General features: G+C 41.4%; 1 pseudogene; it reads left to right on the forward strand.

Annotated features, from left to right (window-relative positions):
* The first annotated feature begins 2,702 nt into the window (after nt 1–2,702).
* LOC111241866 lies at nt 2,703–6,200 on the forward strand (annotated as a pseudogene).
* The last annotated feature ends 568 nt before the right edge of the window (nt 6,201–6,768 follow it).

Consider the following 6,768-nt stretch of genomic DNA (forward strand, 5'->3'; position numbering starts at 1 on the left):
ACTTATAGGATGAGTCAAAATGGTCTAAAATAACTGGTAAGTGGTAAAATCAGAAATTGCTATCTAAGTTCATGGAATTGAAGTTTTAGGAATTAAATTCATGCATAACAGTTAAGGAATCAACTTATGATTAGTTAGGAACATCTAAACAAGTTCAATTCATCAAACCGATCAATTTAGGAAGGTTAGAAGTTAATAAAAAGGTCTAGAGCGAATTTTGGGTGTGTGAGTTCCTAAAATCAGCAGAAATTCGCTCTGCAGATTATGCAGAGTCGCATAGCGCACTCTGTGCGCTCTGCGAATGACTTTTGGCAGACAAAATTCGCTCAGCGCACCACAGGGTGTGCGCTCAGCGAATTTTTTGCGACAGGTTGTGTATTTTTGATGTTTTTGACGTTTTGGGAGCTGCGGACGTCCGTTTTGGACGTTCTTTAGGTCGCTCTGGGGGTTTTTGACCCTTCCGGATCCATTGGTGAGGGTCTCCAAGCTGTTTGAATTACTTAAGTATAGGTAATTATAGTTGATAAAGAAATGGGTATTAATAAATGATGTTTCTTTGAAGATATGTAATGTATGAGTTATATATGTTTATTATGCTTCTGAATGAGATTGTATGATTGATTAGATGAGATTGGTGAAGTGAAACAAGATTGGTGATATGGATTATGGACTTTGAGAATTATTCTAAGATCTTTAGGTGAGATCACTTTAGTGTATGAATGAATATTGAGGCTCCTTCAAGGGAGGTTATCCCTAATACTCTGACGGTCTTTCAATCTCAAATAGAGAGGATTGACGCGGGTGGTGAGAGTAGTGGGAAGTCCTAGGGTAGACGCTTCCATTGTAGGTCTATTCCGCGGTAACGGACTCGCCTTGTGTGTGGTCGGGTGAAACCCCTCGGCAATGGCTTTGCAAAGCAGTAGAGTCCACCACAAGTGTAAAACCTGCCCAAGATCAATATTCATTCCTAGTCCGGACGAGTCTAGGTCAATTAGGAATTATATATGTTTGAATGGTGGTTGCTTGAATACTATGCTTCTTAAAAATGTATTAAACTTGTATTGTTGTGAATACTAGCTCACCCTTGCACTTGTATGTTGTTTGTTTTGTATGTTCCTGGTCTTTCCTCTTGCGATGATCATCCTGCTATGGATGTGAGAAGATGCAGCAGATGATACTCCCTTAGAGAAAGCACTGGACAGTGAGGAACCGACACCTAGTATTCAGTAGCTTCTTAGTTTGCAGTTTTTTTTATCCTTAGTTTTCTACTGATCTTCCTTTACCATGTATTTTGGAAGACTTTATAATTGGGTAAAGCTTTTGAAATACTTTATTATTGGATGACTATATATATATATATATATATATATATATATATTGATACACTATCATCTGATAATTCAGACTACTTTCTAGTATTACATTTGTGCTTGCCATGCTTATATACTTGCTATATAATTTTGGGATGTTACAATTTGTGGTATCAGAGCAGTTTTTATCCTTAGAGAACCTGTAGGTTATGTACATCCCTTGTCTGTGCTTGTATGCCTTAATTGTACGGAAGCATTCTAAATTCTTGAGTAAGACTAATGGTTTTACTCTCTAATTCTGAACAGAATATGGCGCCTAGACCTCCTCCTCCTCCACCTCCCCAACCCGATCAAACGGAAATGATGCGGATGATGGAGAACCTAATGAACTCCATGCAACAGCAAAATCATGCACTAGTTCAACAAAATACCATGGCACTTCAAAACTTGGAAGCCGCAAGAGTGGCCTCAGAGAGTGCTAGGGTGGCAGTTGAGGCCACCCAAAGACAGTTCTTGGAGGTGATGAGTAGTGGCAGGATTCCCACCGGTTCTTCTTCTTCTACGGCTGCTCCAACTCAAGAATGGAGTTTGGAGAATTTCTTGCAGCATCATCCTGCCAAGTTTGATGGCAAATGCTCACCGGATGAAGCCGATCAGTGGCTTCGTGATATGGAGAGAGTTTACAACGCCAAGAGGTGACCTGAGGAGAACAGGTTGTCTTATACTGAGTATTTGTTGACTAGAGAGGCAAGCCATTGGTGGAGTAGTACTCCAGCTTTGTTGGAGAGTACTAGTGTTCCTATCACATGGGACCTATTCAAGAAGAGATTCTATAAGGAATACTTCCCTGACACACTGAGATTTGCTAAAGAAGTGGAGTTCTTGGAACTAGTACAGGGAAACATGTCAGTATCTGAGTATACTGACCGCTTCAAACATCTTCTCAGATTCAGCACTATGACAGTGGATGAAGAATGGCAGTGCCGCAAGTTTGAAAATGGGTTGCGTGGTGATATCAAACTCTTAGTGAGGGGACATCGTTTGAGGGAGTTTACAGATCTAGTAGAGATGGCTAGGGATATGGAGAAGACAAAGAGAGAAGTTGAGGGATACCTAAGCTGTCAGGCCCAGCCACTGAGGGTTGGGGGACCAGCCATGTCTAGAGGCGGGTCCAGTTCTAGAAGAACACCCTATTCTCGGTCTGCTTCTTCATCTCACAGTTCTGGAGGATCTTCTCAGCCTTCAGTTCAGCAGAGTCAGCCAGTGACTTTTAGTTATGTGAGATGCCACGGATGTGGTGGTCCTCACTATCTTTCGGCATGCCCTCAGAGAACTGGTTACAAGAGGTGTAATTGATGCCATAGAGAAGGTCAATATGAGCGTGATTGCCCTATGGGTAGGAGAGCTGTAGTCCAGACCCATCCTGCGGGGAGATCTCAACCTAGAGGAGGCATCAGACCTCAGGCCACTGGACGTGTGTACGCATTGACTGGAGCTGAGGCTACTAGTTCAGGTGATTTGATCATTGGTACCTGCTTCCTAGATGGTAAATCTTGCGTGGTTTTGTATGATTCTGGAGCGACACACTCTTTTGTGTCAAATGCTTGTGTGAAGAGACTGGGGCTTCTAGTGAGAAAGCTATAGTGTGATTTAACCGTATCCATTCCCACTTCTAGGTTAGTGAAGACATCTAGCGTATGTACTAGATGTGCAGTAGTGGTTGAGGGGTGCCGATTCAAGGTGAACTTGATATGTTTACCTCTTCAGGGTTTAAACATCATTCTAGGGATGGATTGGCTATCTGCCAATCGCATACTTATCGATTGTGGAGCGAAGAAGCTAATATTTCCCAGTGAACTGGAGGATATGTCATTGTCTCTAGGAGTATTGAGACAAGACATCTTTGAAGGCGAAAGTTGTTTTCTTGTATTATTTCATTTGGAGGTAAATCAAGATGCAAGCAGTTTGAATCCAGGGAATTCAAGTGCAGAGTTGCCCGTGGTCAATGAATTTCTTAATGTATTTCCGGAAGAAATACCTGGATTACCTCCTCCTAGAGAAGTGGAGTTCTCTATTGACTTGGTGTCAGGAGCTGGTCCTATTTCTATAGCACCATATCGGATGGTGCCAGCTGAGTTGGCTGAACTCAAGAAGCAGATTGAAGATTTACTTGAGAAACAGTTCATCCGACCCAGTGTCTCACCATGGGGTGCTCCTGTATTACTTGTCAAAAAAAAGGACGGCAGTTCTAGGCTCTATATTGATTACAGACAGCTAAACAAATTGACCATCAAAAATAAGTATTTGTTGCCTCGTATAGATGATTTGTTGGATCAATTGCACGGGGCAACAGTCTTCTCCAAAATTGATCTGAGATCTGGGTATCATCAGATACTTGTGAAGCCTGATGATGTTCAAAAGACGGCGTTTAGGTCCAGATATGGTCACTACGAGTACGTGGTCATGCCCTTTGGTGTGACTAACGCCCCAGCGATTTTCATGGATTATATGAACCGGATTTTCAGACCGTTTCTAGACAAATTTGTGGTCGTCTTCATAGATGACATCTTGATCTATTCCAAGAATAAAGAAGAGCATGAAGATCATCTTAGAATTGTACTTGGAATCTTAAGGGAAAGGAAGTTATACGCCAAGCTTTCTAAGTGCGAGTTTTTGATGGAACAAGTTCAATTTTTGGGTCATGTCATATCTGCTGGTGGGATTTCTGTAGACCCAACCAAGGTCCAAGCAGTGTTACAATGGGAGAGACCAAAGTCAGCTACTGAGATACGGAGCTTTATGGGATTGGCTGCCTATTATCGTCGATTCATAAAAAATTTCTCTAGAATTGTAGCACCACTGACTTAGTTGACCAGAAAAGATCATCCGTTTGCTTGGACAGATCGTTGTGAAGAGAGCTTCCAAGAGTTGAAGCAGAGATTAACCAGTGCCCCTGTTTTAGTTATTCCTGACACAGGAAAGCCTTTTGAGGTTTTTTGTGATGCATCTCATCAGGGGCTAGGCTGTGTTTTGATGCAGGAGAAGAAAGTAGTTGCCTATGCTTCTAGACAACTCAAGATTCATGAGAAAAACTACCCAACTCATGACCTAGAGTTAGCTGTTGTGGTTTTTGCATTGAAGATATGGAGGCACTACTTATATGGCTCTCAGTTCCAAGTATTCAGTGATCATAAGAGCCTTAAATAGCTCTTTGACCAAAAAGAGTTGAATATGAGGCAGCGACGATGGATGGAATTTTTAAAAGATTATGACTTCGATCTTCTTTACCATCCAGGAAAGGTTAACGTTGTAGCAGATGCCTTAAGCAGAAAAAGTACATATGTCTGCTTTAATGGTTAAAGAGATGGAGCTAGTTGAGAGCTTCAGTGACTTAAAGCTGGATGTGGAATTTGAAACCAGTGGTATTAAATGTTGTAAACTGGTTATATCAAGTAATGTCTTTGAAAGAATTATGGAAGGACAACTAACAGATCCAGAACTCATGAAGTCTAAAGCACTGATTGGTACTGAACAAGGAAAATGGTTTAATACAGACACAAATGGTCTTCTTCGGTTCAAAGGTAGAATCTGTGTACCCAATAATGAAGAGCTGAAAAGAATAATTTTGGAAGAAGGTCACCGAAGTCGTTTTAGCATGCATCCAGGCATGACTAAAATGTATCAGACCTGAAGAAGTCTTTTTGGTGGTCAGGCATGAAAGCTGATGTGGCTCAATTTGTGTCTACTTGCTTGACGTGTCAGAAGGTTAAAATTGAACATCAGCGTCCCGGTGGTATGCTTCAGCAGTTAGACGTGCCTGAGTGGAAATGGGACATTATTGCTATGGATTTTGTTACCCATTTACCACGTACAGTTAGGGGCCATGATGCAATCTAGGTAATTGTTGATAAATTGACCAAGAGCTCTCATTTCTTGGCTATCAGTTTAAAGATGTCCATGTCTAAGCTTGCTCAACTATACATCAAGGAAATTGTGAGACTTCATGGTGTGCCTTCCAGCATAGTATCTGATAGAGATCCACGCTTCACTTCTAGATTTTGGCAGACTCTACAGATGGAGATGGGCAGTAAACTGCAGATGAGTTCTGCATATCATCCTCAGACCGATGGTCAGTCTGAGAGGACCATTCAGTCGCTTGAGGATCTACTTAGAACGTGTGTCTTGGATCAATTGGGAGCTTGGGATGATATGTTGTCATTGGTAGAGTTTACCTATAACAACAGTTTTCAGGCCAGTATTGGAATGGCACCTTTTGAGGCACTATATGGGAGACGCTGCAGGACCCCTTTGTGTTGGTTCCAAGATGGAGAGTCAGTGCTTACTGGACCAGAGATTGTGCAATAGACGACTGAAAAGGTTAAGTTGATACAAGAAAGGATGAGAGCTTCAAAGAGTAGGTAGAAATCATATGCTGATAAGAGACATCGTCCTCTAGCGTTTGAGGCTGGGGACCATGTCTTCCTTCGCGTGACGCCTACTACTGGAGTAGGAAGATCAATCCGTGCTAAGAAGTTGTCTCCCAGATATCTTGGACCATATCAGATCACGAGATGCATTGGACTAGTAGCCTATGAGATAGCCATGCCTCCTCAGTTGGCTAATCTCTATCCGGTATTTCATGTGTTTCAACTGAGAAAATATGTCTCAGATCCCTCTCATATGTTGGAGATTGATGATGTGCAAGTCAAGGAGAATCTGTCCATTGAAGTGCAACAAGTGCGAGTTGAGAAAAATCGATACCAGCGATGGAAGAACAAGATTGTTACTCTTGTCAAGGTTGTGTGGGACAACAGAACAGGAGACTATACTTGGGAACTAGAGGACAAAATGAGAGAGTCTTATCCTCATCTATTCCCTGGTAAATTCTAAATTTTCGTGGACGAAAATCCTATTTTGGTGGGCAGAATATAATAACCCCAATTTTTTTCCTTTTTATAAAAATGAAAATTTTATATAATTCCCCTTCAAAATTCAGAAACTTACCCTCTCTCTCTAAAATCAACTTTTTCAGCTTCTCCACCTTCTCTCTAACACCACCAGCTCATACTTTTGCTTTGCTGAATTTGGAGCTTCTTGAGAGGTTTAGACTTCCAGAAACAGCAAGCGCACTGATCAACTCTCCCTCTTCCTAACTGGTGAGTAAATTTCCATTCTCAATGTCATTTAGGGCCATGATCATGTAACAGATGTTGTTGCATGTGACCCAATTCTGTTTCCTCAAATTCTTGACTCAATCAGGAACTGAAATTTTCTACAAATTTCCCACCTTTTGATCTTTAGGTAATTTCTAGAAAATCTTTCCCAGTGCAAATTTCCACTGAGCTTGTTCTTGCGAAGTGAATGATTCTGCTGTGAGGTAAGGGGAGCTAGTAATTCATATCTTGGATTATGAATTTGAAGTTTTACATGCACTGTGAATCTTGTGTGAAAATCTGTG

This window comes from Vigna radiata, chromosome 6 (assembly GCF_000741045.1).
Source record: "Vigna radiata var. radiata cultivar VC1973A chromosome 6, Vradiata_ver6, whole genome shotgun sequence".
In the NCBI taxonomy this organism is placed as follows: domain Eukaryota; kingdom Viridiplantae; phylum Streptophyta; class Magnoliopsida; order Fabales; family Fabaceae; genus Vigna; species Vigna radiata.